The sequence below is a fragment of the Equus quagga genome, chromosome 9 (genome assembly GCF_021613505.1).
Source record: "Equus quagga isolate Etosha38 chromosome 9, UCLA_HA_Equagga_1.0, whole genome shotgun sequence".
Lineage (NCBI taxonomy): Eukaryota > Metazoa > Chordata > Mammalia > Perissodactyla > Equidae > Equus > Equus quagga.
Genome location: NC_060275.1, coordinates 110,112,071 through 110,126,191, shown reverse-complemented (window position 1 = coordinate 110,126,191; position 14,121 = coordinate 110,112,071).

Genomic DNA, 14,121 nt, shown 5'->3' with positions numbered 1-14,121 from the left:
ATATTCCCTGGTTATTATGCTTGGTTTTCAAAAAGAATTTTGAGAAAATATAAAATTTATGCTGCTGTCATTTTTCTGCCATAACCTGAATCCTTCATTTTCCTAAAAAATTATTAATATCTTTGATAGGGATAAAGATGGCAAATCTGCTGATGATCCAAAGCTGGATAAAAAGAGTTAATGTACCATAGAACATACATACAGAAAACACCTGCTAGAATAAAATGATGGAATTAATCTAATACAAAGAAACTTACAAGAAGGAAAATTTTTTTAAGTCAATTTTTTAAGACCATTGGTGACTTTGAGGACATCATTCTAAGAGGCATTAGAATGGTGTTGTAGAAGCTACATCTCAATGGGAATTAAATCTAAATTCCCTGCAATCTTTGATTCTTTGATTTTGAGTAATAAGCAGTTATTCACCTATTCAGCAAATACATTGAATGCTTTATAATAACAGGAAATACGTGCCAGGCACCATGTTAAGTGGTTTGCACACAGTATTTCCAATATAGACAAACTCTTTAAGAAATAGACATCTGTAGCTCTATTTAAAATAAAGCCAATGGTAAAGTAAAGGAACTTGCTTACAAGTTCTATGTGCGGGAAATATCCGAGCAGTAGAGGTCCGTAGGACTCCAAAGCACAGATTCTTCCTATTACTCTATTCTGGTGACTAAGACACAGTCCATGCTCTCTAGAAGGGTATAGTATTTTCTAGGGACAGATAATAAAACCAACAATGACAGTGCCGTGCAGTGGGGATGAGTGCTAGCGTAGACTATGAAGCTTAAGATTATGTGGGAGCATAGATGACCGCACCAACCTCTGACTGTGTCTGTCGGGAAATGTCCTCAGAGGAGGTAAAACTTGACCAAGTCAAGAAAGACAAAGAAACCTAGCTACAGGGCAGGTGGGGAGAGAGGCAGGCAGGGCACAGAAGCTCCAGCAGTGAACTGCAATGTGCAAAGCCATCAAGGCCTGAAAAAGTTTCACTAAGGAGAGTTTTAGTAAAAAGAACTTCTGAAACAGATTTTGAGTGTGTGTGTGTGGTGTGACAAGGTGGGGGAAAGGAGGAGACGATAGATGAATCTAGAGAAATAAGTCAAAGGTTGGCTTATAAAAGACCTCTTATGCTGAAAGAAAAGGTTTGAACTTTCTCCAAAAAGCTATGGAGAGCCACGAAGGAGTTTAAACAGTGGCCAGCATCTGAGTGCTGGTATTACCAGAAAAAAATCACGTTAGTCTCCAGACAACTTCTGAACTTTTCTCTGTGGCCAGGAAGATGGGCTTGCTAAGCATCTCTTCCTGGAGCTGGAGCTGTGGGTATGTCCTGCAGAGCCACACTGCTCGCCAGGGGAAGGAGTCTCTTGGGATGGGTCAAGAGGGATTGGTTGTTGGGAAGGCAACCAGCCACAGCATTCAAACACGCTTTCAGATGACTGGATTCTGGGTTTTCATTTTAATTCTTTAGATGCCTCAGGTGAACAAGAAGATTAACAATCCTTCCCTGTTCAAATGACCAAAACATTCTTTTGCCCTGTCTTATGAATGGAATAGTACAGTCTCCCAGAAAGACATACTTCTACTAATAAAGACTACCAAAAGAGGAATGATGGATTCACCATTTTAATTTAGAAGAAATATAGAAACCAGTAGTTACACACACACATATTTATGTGCATATATAGTTTAGTGTATGTGGAATACCCATTAAATAAAAAATATTAATAAACATATGCAGTGTGTTTCAAGGGAATTTAAAACACTGAAGCTAAGAATACAAGGCAAAGTGTACTAAATGACTAACGTATATTTTTATAAACCTATAATTTTAGTAAAAATTAAGCCAATTGAATTAAAAACATCATTTGTTAAGCTTATTTGTAATAAAAGTCTACTTGACAACTGAGCAAAAACATTAAGGACTTGCCAGAAAAAATAAACGAAAACCCAATACTTCTCAGAGGGTTTGTCGTTAGCTGCAGGACACAGCAATTACAGGGGTGGACTACGCTTCTTCCTCAGCTGGGAAACCAAAGGGAATGTGAAGAGCTCCTTTTATATCATATAACAAAAGAGAAGGAAGCCTGAGGAACAGCGTTAATCAAGCATGATCTGACATAAGAGATGGAAGACAGAAAGATAAAACCTCTAACAAGATAAGGTGCAAAAAGATCTTTAGCAGAGCTGGATTAGACTGGGACATTTTGGAAAGAAAATCTTTCCCCTGCAGAAACTCTTCTCAAAAGATTAAAGGATCGCTTGGAGCGTACACAGATACACAAATACTGTTAACTCTTTTGAGAATCAAAACATGACTCTTAGACCTCCTCGGAAGAAAAGAAATTTACCTTTTCAACTCAATACTGGCCAAATCCAATTATTCCTTAATGTTTAAGGAAAGAATTAGTCAAATGAATGGATGAAATGTGAGGATAAAAGTGATAACTGATTTCCAGTGACATTATGCGGACCGACCTATCTCAAATTACATTTATAAGGAAGCTGTCAATCTAGTAAGTCTATATTCAAATAGGTCTTAAGGAAATGCAACATGCAACATGGGATGGAAAAAAAAAAAGAATGAATTTCAAATCCAAATGGTCTGAAGTAAAAAGTTCCAAATCAGCCCCACAGTAGCTGTGTGATCTTGCTTGTGTTACACAATTTAACCCAGGCTCCTCATCTGTACAATGAAGAGAGTAGCCCTTACTTTATAGAGTTGTGTGTATTAGTGAGGTAATATTTTGCAATGCTTATTATTCTATTAACATGAGTTTAGTGAGGAGTCTTACTAGTTGTGGTATAAATATATATTGATTTTATATTTCCTCCCACAATTTGCAAGCATCGGTTTTATTTTATAAATGAAGCAAAAGTACCTTGCAATGTTGCTGTGAGGATCAAGTGGGTGCCATGTGTCCAAGGGCTTTGCAAATGACCATGCACGTGCTATGCAAAGACCTACTCCCCTTCATCTCACTGAAGAAAAGATTAACTTTCCATATTGCTCACAGATTGTGTCTTTGACAGGGTTTATAATTTTAGTATAGATTCAAAGCTATTCACAGTCCCTCAAATCTTCTACAGGGACATCGTTCTTCAGCCAGACTCAGGATGAGTACGATCAATGTTTTGACAAATAGAATCCTCGTTCGAAATGCTGTTGAACAGCTATAATATAGCTTGCCTCCCCTTCTCCCACATATGCATTTAAATAACAGGCAGCACGCTCAATGAGCTGAATGGTTGATTAATTGCCATTACTCATAAGCAGACAAGCTCTGTCTATACTGAGGGTACTGTTTAAGTTCCACAAAAAGAGGTGCTGCCTTAAGAAGCAATTAAACCTTTTAGCTAAATGTTGTCAGAAAGAACTTAACATCAATTATTTAAGCTACACTTTCATTCTTCAGATTTCAAAAGGGCAGTATTCAATGGTTCTGCAATGAGCCGATTGATCATGGCTAACTCCTAGTCACATCAGAATTGTGCCAGGTTCCACTCAAGGTTAGCAGTTCTTTGATGGACGTTCTAAGATTTATTGTCATGGATGCTCTTGCCTGCTGACATTTTTTTTTTTTAATTTTTAATTCCCAAAATCAATGTTTCAAGAGCAATATGACACAGAAACGTGTACTTACCACGTGTTTTAAAACAGATTAAAAATTACTTTTTGGGGGCCAGCCGGGTGGCCCAGCGGTTAAGTTAGCACGTTCTGCTTCTGCGGCCTGGGGTTCACCAGTTTGGATCCCAGGTGCAGACTTACACATGGCTTGTCAAGCCACGGTGTGGCAGGCATCCCACATATAAAGTAGAGGAAGATGGGCACGGATGTTAGCTCAGAGACAGTCTTCCTCAGCAAAAAAGAGGAGGATTGGTGGCAGATGTTAGCTCAGGGCTAATCTTCCTCAAAAAAAAAAATACTTTTTTGATTAAAAGAAATATAAGTGCTATTTGTCTGTAATCTTTGAACCCACTTCCCTATAAAAGTAAAATGGTATTACTTTCAGGCAAGAATATTAATTAGGCTCCTTAATACTCAAAATCAATTACCAATGCTGCCACTCATTCCTCTGACAACTAAAGCATATGGTGATTTCCCACTTTAATCAAAATTACGGAATATTAACAGTTCAAGTGCTTATAAAAAAATCAAATATGAGTTGTCTTTAGTCTAGAACTTAACACAACCTTTCTTGAGACATATGATATTAAGAAATATGGTCAAAGACATAATAATTATCCATCCCCCTCTGCTCTCTAAGTTATATTGCTATATTAAAATATGAGAAATATATTCTCTTATATTTCTTCTGTGGGTCTAATACTGGCCCTTTGTGCCCAACACATTAGTAAACCCTTAATCACTGTTCATCATGTCAAAATCTCCTTGCCATGGTGTCTACCCAAAACATCTTACTCCCCTTGGAGAGGGAACACCACTGATTTTTCCAGAACCCAAATATCCAAGTCTATGATGGGCAGATCTTTCTGCAGTGCAGAGTAAGAAGACAAAGGCGTTAGCCCATCCCAGCACATTAGGGAGAACAGGAAGTTAAACTCAAGGGAATAAGCACAAGCTTTGAGGCCATGTGAAGATCAAAGAAATTATAGTTGAACTGAGTGAGCATGCAAACAGACCAGATTGGAAATAAAATGAGGATGGAACAGGTGAGCAAAGAAACAAAGAGCTCCTGTAGCAGTTATTGAGTTACTGGTCCAAGACAGGGGACTGAAGGAATGAATGCCCAAGTGAATGAGTTGAAGTTCGACTGGCTAAAGGTGTGATGGCTACTCCCAGCCAGCACTTCATCTCCTGGGCATGTCTTACAAATACAAAGTTGGAAAAAGTAAAAGTAACGACAACACTAGGTTATCACTTACTGCCTTTGGAATTATTCCTCATGAGTCTTTGTGTGAAAATACCCTGTTTTTCAGCCTCAGCCTGTTTGGCATTGGCCTGTTTTAGATTCTTTTTCAGGCTTTGTCAGCCAGGGTCCTGGCCTAAGCTGCCAAGTTCTTGAATCCAGCATGATCAGCCTTTGTCTATGTCCCTGATAACCAATGTCCTATTGCATTTGTATGGCATCCAAATATGGCAACTTACTTTCTGAGATATCCTGAATCTGCTCTTTTCCCAACTTTTATCTGAGAATCTTTTCCTTTTTCTTTAATGTCCCATCCTGTTCAATTTTGATTCAGCTTTCACAAGTTTCTCCCTACTGTGGGCCCTGATTTATAAGGAAGCACTGGCAGGTCAGTTTCAAGAGTACAAAAGGGTTAGACGGTTCCAGCCTCTCTGTTTCTTCTTACCCCTGAACTCTTGCACCCCCTGCTACTGGAAGAGACAAATTCCCTCCCCATTTCAGCTCCTGTTCTGAAATCCATCTGCTGTACTTCCAGTGAATATCTGTTGGCTATTTTGTGATTTTTCTGTTTCAGGTCTATCAAATGCTGCCTGCTGCTTCGTCTTCCTCCACACACATGCCGACACCATGCAGGCCTTGGGGCTGAGGGTAATTTGTTCCAACTTACTGGTATCTTTGGGGTTCATAGGAATATGTTCATAGGAATAATACTTTTCAATAAGATGCCTGCAACAATATCTTTCATTCTACATGCTCACATATTTTACACCATTCCCACTGAGAAGTCTAGTCTGTGTCCTCTCTCCTTGAAACTGGACTGGCTTCATTTTTACTGAATTTTTAAGTAGAATGTGGCAGAAAAGTCACTAGGGACTTCTGATGCTAGGTCATCAAGGATGGTCGGTTTCTACCTTTCTTGATGGAACATGTTTGAAGCCTTTAGCCATAAGGTAAGTAGTCTGACTTCTCAGAGGATATCATGCTCTGAGGAAGCCCCAACGAGCTGATTTGAAGAGACCCTGACATCACATGAAGAGAGCAAGTTGCCTGGCCAATCCTCAGCTGCTTCAGCACCCCGCTGTTCCACTTCCAGCCATCATCTGACTGCAGCCTCATGAGACACCTAGAGCCAGAACAACCCAGTTGAGCTGTTTCCAAATTTTCGGTCTACAGATATCACAAGAGGTAATACATGTTGTGATTTTAGGCCCCTAAGTTTTGGGGCAATTTGTTATGCAGCAAGAGATAACTGAAACACCCTGTCACCTCGTTGTGTTGTAAAGATTGGCCATAAGTTCTCGAGTTTCCTATTGAATTGCTATAGCTGGCTTTTTGTGGAGATTTGAAAAATTATAAAACTATACTACCACTGCCATTATCTTCCCAGAATCCCCGGCAGAGAATTTTTAAGAAGTCGCTAAGGTGACACTAACATCCAGCCAGATTTGAGAACCACTTGCTTACAGGCAGCTAGTTTTAATATGTAACTCTCAACTCATGAAGTCAGCTTTCTATCTGGGCTTTCCTCTTGGTTTCTCTGGTCCAGTCTCACCCAGATGCACCATGAAGTGAGTGAAATTGAACTGATCAGTGGTGGGGTACATTCTCCACATCTCCTTGCCGTGCTTCTGCAGATTTACCTGCTGAGAATTTGATTGGGACTTGATGTAATTTCTGTGAGCAGTGACTGGCCTCTTCTAGTCAACTTTCTTCCTGTTGTTTTGTAGCTGATAGATACTCCAAGTGAATTAACGGGGAAAAATTCATAAAGAATAATACAAACATTTCTTTCCTATGTACATACTTAGAGTGCAGTGCTTTCTGTTTATTTAAAATTATTCCAGGGGCCAACCGTGTGGCCAACTGGTTAAGTTCGCACACTCTGCTTCAGCGTCCCAGGGTTTCACTAGTTCAGATCCTGGCCGTGGACACAGTACCACCCATCAAGCCATGCTGAGGCAGCGTCCCACATGGCACAACTAGAAGGACCTACAATTAGAATATACAACTATTCTACTGGGGGGCTTTGGGGAGAAGGAAAAAAAAGGAAGATGGGCAACAGATGCTAGCTCAGGTGCCAATCTTAAAAAAATAAAAATAAAATTATTTCACCATTTATAAGTCGCATTGATATCGTAGTAAATGAGTTCTTTTGTGCAGAATGTTTCTAGGTGGAAAAAAGAAAACATTGAAAATAATTAGGGAAAATCGTCATATCTTGTAATTCAACCACGTGTGATCATTTGGATTTTTTTTCCTCTAAGTATTCATTTCCCCTCTTTTCTCACCATGGACAGAGGGTACCTCACTTATGTTCAGTCTGACCCTGTGACTGTTTTGGCCAATGGAATATTACTAGACATGGCATGAGCAGAGGCCTTGCAGGGTCTGGGTTGTATCTTCCATTCTGGTGAACCACCATAAGTAGAGCTTGCACCAAGTATTCACTGCCCCCTCAGCCTGGGCCCCAAACAAACCTGTGTAGCAGGCTCGACTCAACCTACTACCCAGATTCAAGACCAGCAAACCCACATCTCGAAGCAGAGCCATCCACTCTGGATCAGCCAAACTGCAGTTCCACTGTGAAGCTGTCTGCATAATCATAGATGTTTGTTTGGGGAAACCACTGAGTGTTTGCATAATTTGTTATTTAATGTTACAGCAGCATTTGACCAAAATTCCTGGTATAGTCAAATCATAGTTAATTGGGTGTAGACCAAAGATCGGCAAACTACCGCCTGCAGGTCAAATCCAAGCTGCAGCCAGTTTTTGTGAATAAAGTTTTATTTGTGTCTTGTCTATGTTGCTTTTAAGCTTCGATGGCAAGGCAGAGTAATTGTGGCAGGGATGGTACAATCCACAAAGCCCAAAATATTCACTGTCTCACTCTACAGAAAACACTGGTCAACCAAGCATAGAAGACTCATTCATACATGGAGAAATTAGTACTAAGCTCATCTGTTCAGACAGCATAGGTGCCGGAAGGGAAATCCCAGTGGGGGCTGAGGGGAAGTTGACTGTGCAAAGCTTAGCTCTGCTAGATTTATTTTTGGTCCTAGTTCTTCACTCCTCCCTACACCTACCTTCTTTGCTTTCTGACTTTGCAGTTCTTCCCACTAAACGTAGAGATAATAGTCCTTTGCCCCTTGACTTTGGCCACTTGACTTGCTTTTGCCAAAAGAATGAAGAGCAAGTGACCGAGATGAGAAGCACCAGTTCTGGGCCTAGACCATAAGTGCTTTGAATCTTTCTGTTTGCCCTCTTGCTCGGCCATCTTCGTGTCCAATTAGGCTGCTGGTGACAAGAGATGCATGTTGCAAAGCTGCCTCAGCTAAGTTACTCAAGCTAAGCCTGGACTAAATCCATTGACCTCTCATTCCACCAACACAAGGATGTGTGAGACAAAAAAAAAAAATGCATAGGGCTGCATGCTACTGAGTTTTTATGGTGATTTCTATACAGCATCATTGGGGCCACAGTTAACTGTACTAGGCAGAATTTTAAGATGCTTTCCAAGATTTCTCACACCCTGGTATACATGATTTGCATAATTCTAGACTGTGAATATGATGTTTACCTCTACAATTAGGTTAAGGACTTTAAGAAAAGGAGATTATATGGGTACATATGAGCTCTTTAAATCTGTATCTAGAAGTCACAGAATGGCAGAAGTCAGAGAGTTGAAGTATGAGAAGGATTTGATGTTCTGTTGCTGGCTTGAAGATGGAGGGAGCCAGGAGCAAGTAATGCAGGTGGTGTCTAGAAGCAGAGAGTGGTCCCCTGGCTGACAGCCAGCAAGGAAACAGGGACTTCCGTCTGAGAACCACAAGAAAGTGGATTCTGCCAACAACCTGAGCCAGAGCCTTAGGGTGAGAATTTAACCAAGACAACACCTTGATTTCAACCTTGTGATCTCCTGAGCAGAAAACCCAGCCACACCATGACAAATTTGTGACCTACAGAACTGTTAGCTGGAAAAGGGGTGGTCCTAAATTTGTGGTAATTTGTTATGCAGCAACAGAAAATTAATACTCTGATACAAGCTTTTGTGCCCCATATTCATCATGTGTACAGTGGGGATTAAAACTCTGCCTCACAGGATTGTTATGGGTATTAATGAAATAGTGTAAGTAATTTTATTACAGTGCCAAGCCTATAGTAAACACCCAACTCTTTTTATCATTTTTAATCACACCATTGGTAGCTTGTAATCCAACCCCCATCATCAGTATTGAAGCAAACAATGAAGCAAGATAAGCTCTAGAATGTACAAATACTCCAATAAATATTTGATGAACAAAGTAATTAATTAATGCATCTGGGAACTGGAAAGTGGGTCTGAGCATACAAAAGGGATTAAGTTCTACCTGTAGGGAGGAAAAGGAAAGACGCATCTGGAATCTAGCCTATGATTATGTGAAATGAAAATATTAATTGATGGTGTACTTAGATTCCATCCTCTGGGCAATTATAATTGCAAACTTCAACATAACTATATCTATCATACAATACATCTCAATTAATGTTTATTCAATAGTAAGAGTACCGGATTACAATAGGAAAAGTTGATTTCCGAGATTAATTTATAATACACTGCTATGGGTTAAATTATATCTCCCCAAATTTTATATGTTGAAATCTTAACCCCCAGGATCTCAGATTGTGAATATATTTAGAGACAAGGTTTTTAAAGAGGTCATTAGGTTAAAATGAGGTCATTAGCATGGGCCTTAAGCCAATATGACTGATGTCCTTAAAAGAGGAGGAGAGTAGGACACAAATACACACAGAAGCAAGACCATGTGACCGCATGGGGAGAAGATGGCCATCTTCAAGCTATAGAGAGAGACCTCAGAAGAAACCAACCCAGACGACACCTCTGTCTCAGACTTCTAGCCTCTAGAACTGTGAGGAAATAAATTTCTGTTATTTAAGCTGCCTGTTTAAACTACCTGGTCTATCATACTTTATAACGGCAGCCCTACCAAACTATACAGACAGGAGTACAGATTCAATTTAAGATTCTACTGGTTTTATTTTGGGGATTTTCCTCTAAAAAAGGCATCTTTCTGCTCTATTAGTACTATATTACTGATCTAAGAAGTTTACTTTAAAATGTTGAAGTCTCTTGTATTTTGACTTGAATACTCTGGAATGGTAAAACCTTCTCTACAGAAAGTTGATCTCTTAGGTTTAGAGACACACAACAGCCCTCTGTTGAGAATGGCCCAGCATAAGAGTTCTCAGATTACATCAAATATACTGAGTAATGCCTTATTCATTTAAATATATGCATGCACATATTACAGTGGATATTAAAAGTGGAGTTTACTAGTAACGCATTAAACTAATGGCTTCATCATTTTCATATAATAGCCACAAAAAATCTGTTTTCCAATCTACATGTCATATGACTAGCACACAACATTTGTGATCAGTTCCTTTTGCATTTCTCTACTGAGCTACATTTGCCATCTGCTGGCTCACTAAACAATTATCAATCTTATCACCAGCTTACATTGTGCTTTAGTTTTGTCATCACTCTGAAGCACTGACAGTACAAATATTCTATTTTGAATGCCATTGAATAAATCATTATGTGGGGGCCCAGGTTTGAGATGTTTCACTAAATTTCTTGATAAATGGAAATATATAACTTCGTTTCCAACTCAGTCAGATTCTTTGGTGCCTGAGTCAGTGTATTTATTGACGTGAACAAGGCTGAGAAGGTGCATGTCAGACTTGAGGCAAACTCCTCCATTGAAACCTGTCAACAAGAGTGAGGTACAGAGGGAAGGGAAGGAGGCTGAAGCCCAGGAAATAATGGGACTGAGAAAAAAGCTGAGCTGAGAATATAAGGCATCTTCAATGGCAACATGCACTATCTTTGCTGTCCTCTGCCACAAGTTCCATGACTACAAAATTAGACATGTAGAGATGTTGGCTTGAGGTCTCATCCAGTCTAATGTTACATGATTTAAGCATTTGGAAACAGGAGGGGATCAAAATAAAAAATGTAGATATCGTTAAAGCTTATGACCCAATACCGTGATCTCCTATCATCACATAGTCATTAAACTCATACCCCTTGGGATCAGGCAAGCCTGTGTTCAAATCCTGACTCATTTACTGTTTTTAACTGATTTGGGACAAGTTGCCAGCATCTCTCAGTCCCAATTTCCTCATCTATAAAATGGGGTTTATGAAAGTCCATCCTTCGTAGTATTTTTTTGAGTATTAAATTAGTTAATCCACTGAAGTCCTTTTAAGTATAATGTGTGGAATAAGATTAAATACCATTGTTATTGTTTTATTACTTTTGTTACCCCTCCCTTTAATAATATTTATGTGAGAGGTGGTACTCAAACAGAATTAGGTCCTGTTTAAGCACCATTTTATAAGAGATTTTGTTTACTCTTTATTTCAGCTTCTTGGTTCAGAAAATAATGATTTCACCCACTTCAGATCTTCTCATAAAAAATACAAGGGCAATTATTCTAAAGAGCTTATAAAGTCATTTCTAGGGCTTATAAGCCTGTCTAGGGCTTATAAAGATGGGAAAGTATTACTGGAAAGTGAACTCATTCTATGGAATTAAATATGCGTAATGATCTAAGCCTCTAATGCAATTAACTTAGCATAGAGAGATGTAGGTAGACACGTATGCATGTAATCACAAGGTCACAGGAACTATAGCTAATGGGCATAGGATAGTGCAGAGTGATTCCATACTTAACAATTCCTGCCAATTACTTTATTAGAAAGTCCTTGATCATAATAGGAGAGGATAGAGGTTCTGTCCTTCTGATGTTGGTTTCTGCATCATCCTCTGATTCATTACTGCAGCCAACATTAAAATGTCCATGTGAGTCACCCCACTTAATGCAGAACTAGTCACTTCACAAATGAGAAATTGCATACTAGCTGCAGAGACTCCGAGGTCCCCTGGGCTTACACTGCACACATTTCATCAGATTCACTTCTCTGGCTTTAGATAATTCTCTTTCTCTTTCGTATGTCAGGAAAGCACCGGCATCAGGGGAGGAGGGGGTCACTCTCCACCAACGTGCATTCATGCTGTATATTTGTTAATGAAATCTACTATAAAGACAGCTAGAAAAAGTATCTACTATGTTTTTCTTGCTGGCTTTAGACAGGAAAAAAGATAACTTTGAACCCAGGAAATATTAGCACATTACTCATATAACCTTTGCTTCGTGGTGTTCCATCTCTTTCAGAGTCACTCTAACTAGCTGCAGGAACGTGATTTAAAGTTTGTCCATTGGCTGCCAGGGCAGGAATTTTACTCTGTAACTTTTCTGTGGTGAGTTACACATCAATTATTCTGCACCTCCTTGTGTAGATCTCTTGTTTATGTTTGATTTTCTCCAAATAAAAATTTTGTTCTGAAGTTTAATAATAAGATCGAAGTTGGCACTTTCCATTGAGTGCCTTCAAAGAATTAAGCAACTGATGGGTGAGCTGTCTTGCCTGGCTATGACAAAACTAAAACGGTGATAATCCATAACTCCTTTCAGTCCAAAGCAACCTGAACATAGCTACCTGAAACAGTCTGAAAGATTGCTCAAATTACAGTAAATTACACCTATTGCTTCTCTTCAATATATGTTCTCACTTGGACCACAGCAAGGCATCCACTCATTTAGACTGAGCTGTATTAGACACTTGTCAATGTCTCCAGATTAGGGTACATAAAAAAAGTTTGAAACTTTAGACTAAAATATCAAAGGCCAGTTGGAATGGTGTCCTGCAGCTTTTTTTAATTCTCTGCTCAACACGGTATGTGCAATTTCATATATTATCACATTGATTTTATGCCTTGTATTAGTTTCCCAGTGCTGCTGTAACAAATTACCATAAACTTTGTGGTTTAAAACAACACAAATTTATTTTCTTACAGTTCTAGAGATCAGAAGTCTGAAATGGGTCTCAACGGATGTTGGCAGAGTGCATTCTTTCTGGAAGCTGTAGAGGGAATCTACTCCCTTGCTTTTTCTATGTCTTAAGGGCTGGACACATTCCTTGGCTCATGACCCCTCCCTCCATTTTCAAAGCCAGTAATATTGGTCTGAGTCCCTCTCAATCTCTATGTCTCTAGTTCTTTTCTGCCTCTCTCTTCCCTTTCAAAGGAGCTTTGTGATTACAATTGCGCCTACCCAAATAATCCAGGATAATCTCCCTATTTTAAGGTCATCTGATTAGCAAACTTAATTCTCTCTGCCACCTTAATTCTCCTTTGCCTCCTAACCTAACATATTCATACGTTCTGGGAATCAAGATGTGAACATTGTTGGGGGGCCATTTTTTTATCTACCATATCCCTTTATGTGTGTGATTAATTATCTTAAAAGTTTAAGTAGTTTTGACACCCCAATTCTAGGGAGAAGCAGGCACAGAGAGTTTTATCTACAAACTATTTCAAAAAACAATGCAGGGAGGTCTGGCTCCTTTTATAATTGCCTTTGGATAGAAATGATTTGTAGAGATAAAGTCAAGCTGTAATTTCATTTCGTCATTGATGGTGGATTCAACAAGCTGATTGCTCCCTATAGCAGTAGAAAGTATCAAGTTACCACAAATTTTTGAAAATGTTTTCTCAAAGGAACATTGCAAAGTTTTAACAACTGCCAAGTTCTGTTAATTGTGCTAATGTGGAATTCAGTTTTCTTAAGAAAGTAACAGTAAGTTTAGGTATAACTTGATTAAGAACAATAGCTTGCCGCAGCTTATTTCGTTTTTCAGGAAAAAGTTTTAAAACCCTTCGATGAATGCTGAGTTTTCAGGGAGACAATATATAAGGTAGAGTTTGAGTGAGGCTCTCCCAACACATAAGAAAAACTTTTAAAGGACACTAAAATTACTACAGTTCATCTGAACGATAGCACATATTATGCACAAAACCTATTGGCAAAGACTGAAGTTTCTAGAAAGAAGCATAAGGTACATAACATTTTAAAATCTATACCTACTAGGAAACTTTAATTCTGAAAATAAAAAGGAAATTGCAAATTACATTGGGATACTAAGGATTAGAAGTCTAATTTAAACCAGAAGCACATGAAATTCAGATGTGACACTACTAACAACTCTGCGCATATGCATAAAATGTTGTCCCAGAAGCTTCATGATTCTAAGAGAAATTCAGAAGATTCGAAATGAAACAAACACTTGCTTACTCACCAGCTTCCACCCTGAAGGAGTACCATCTGGCTAATGAATTTGT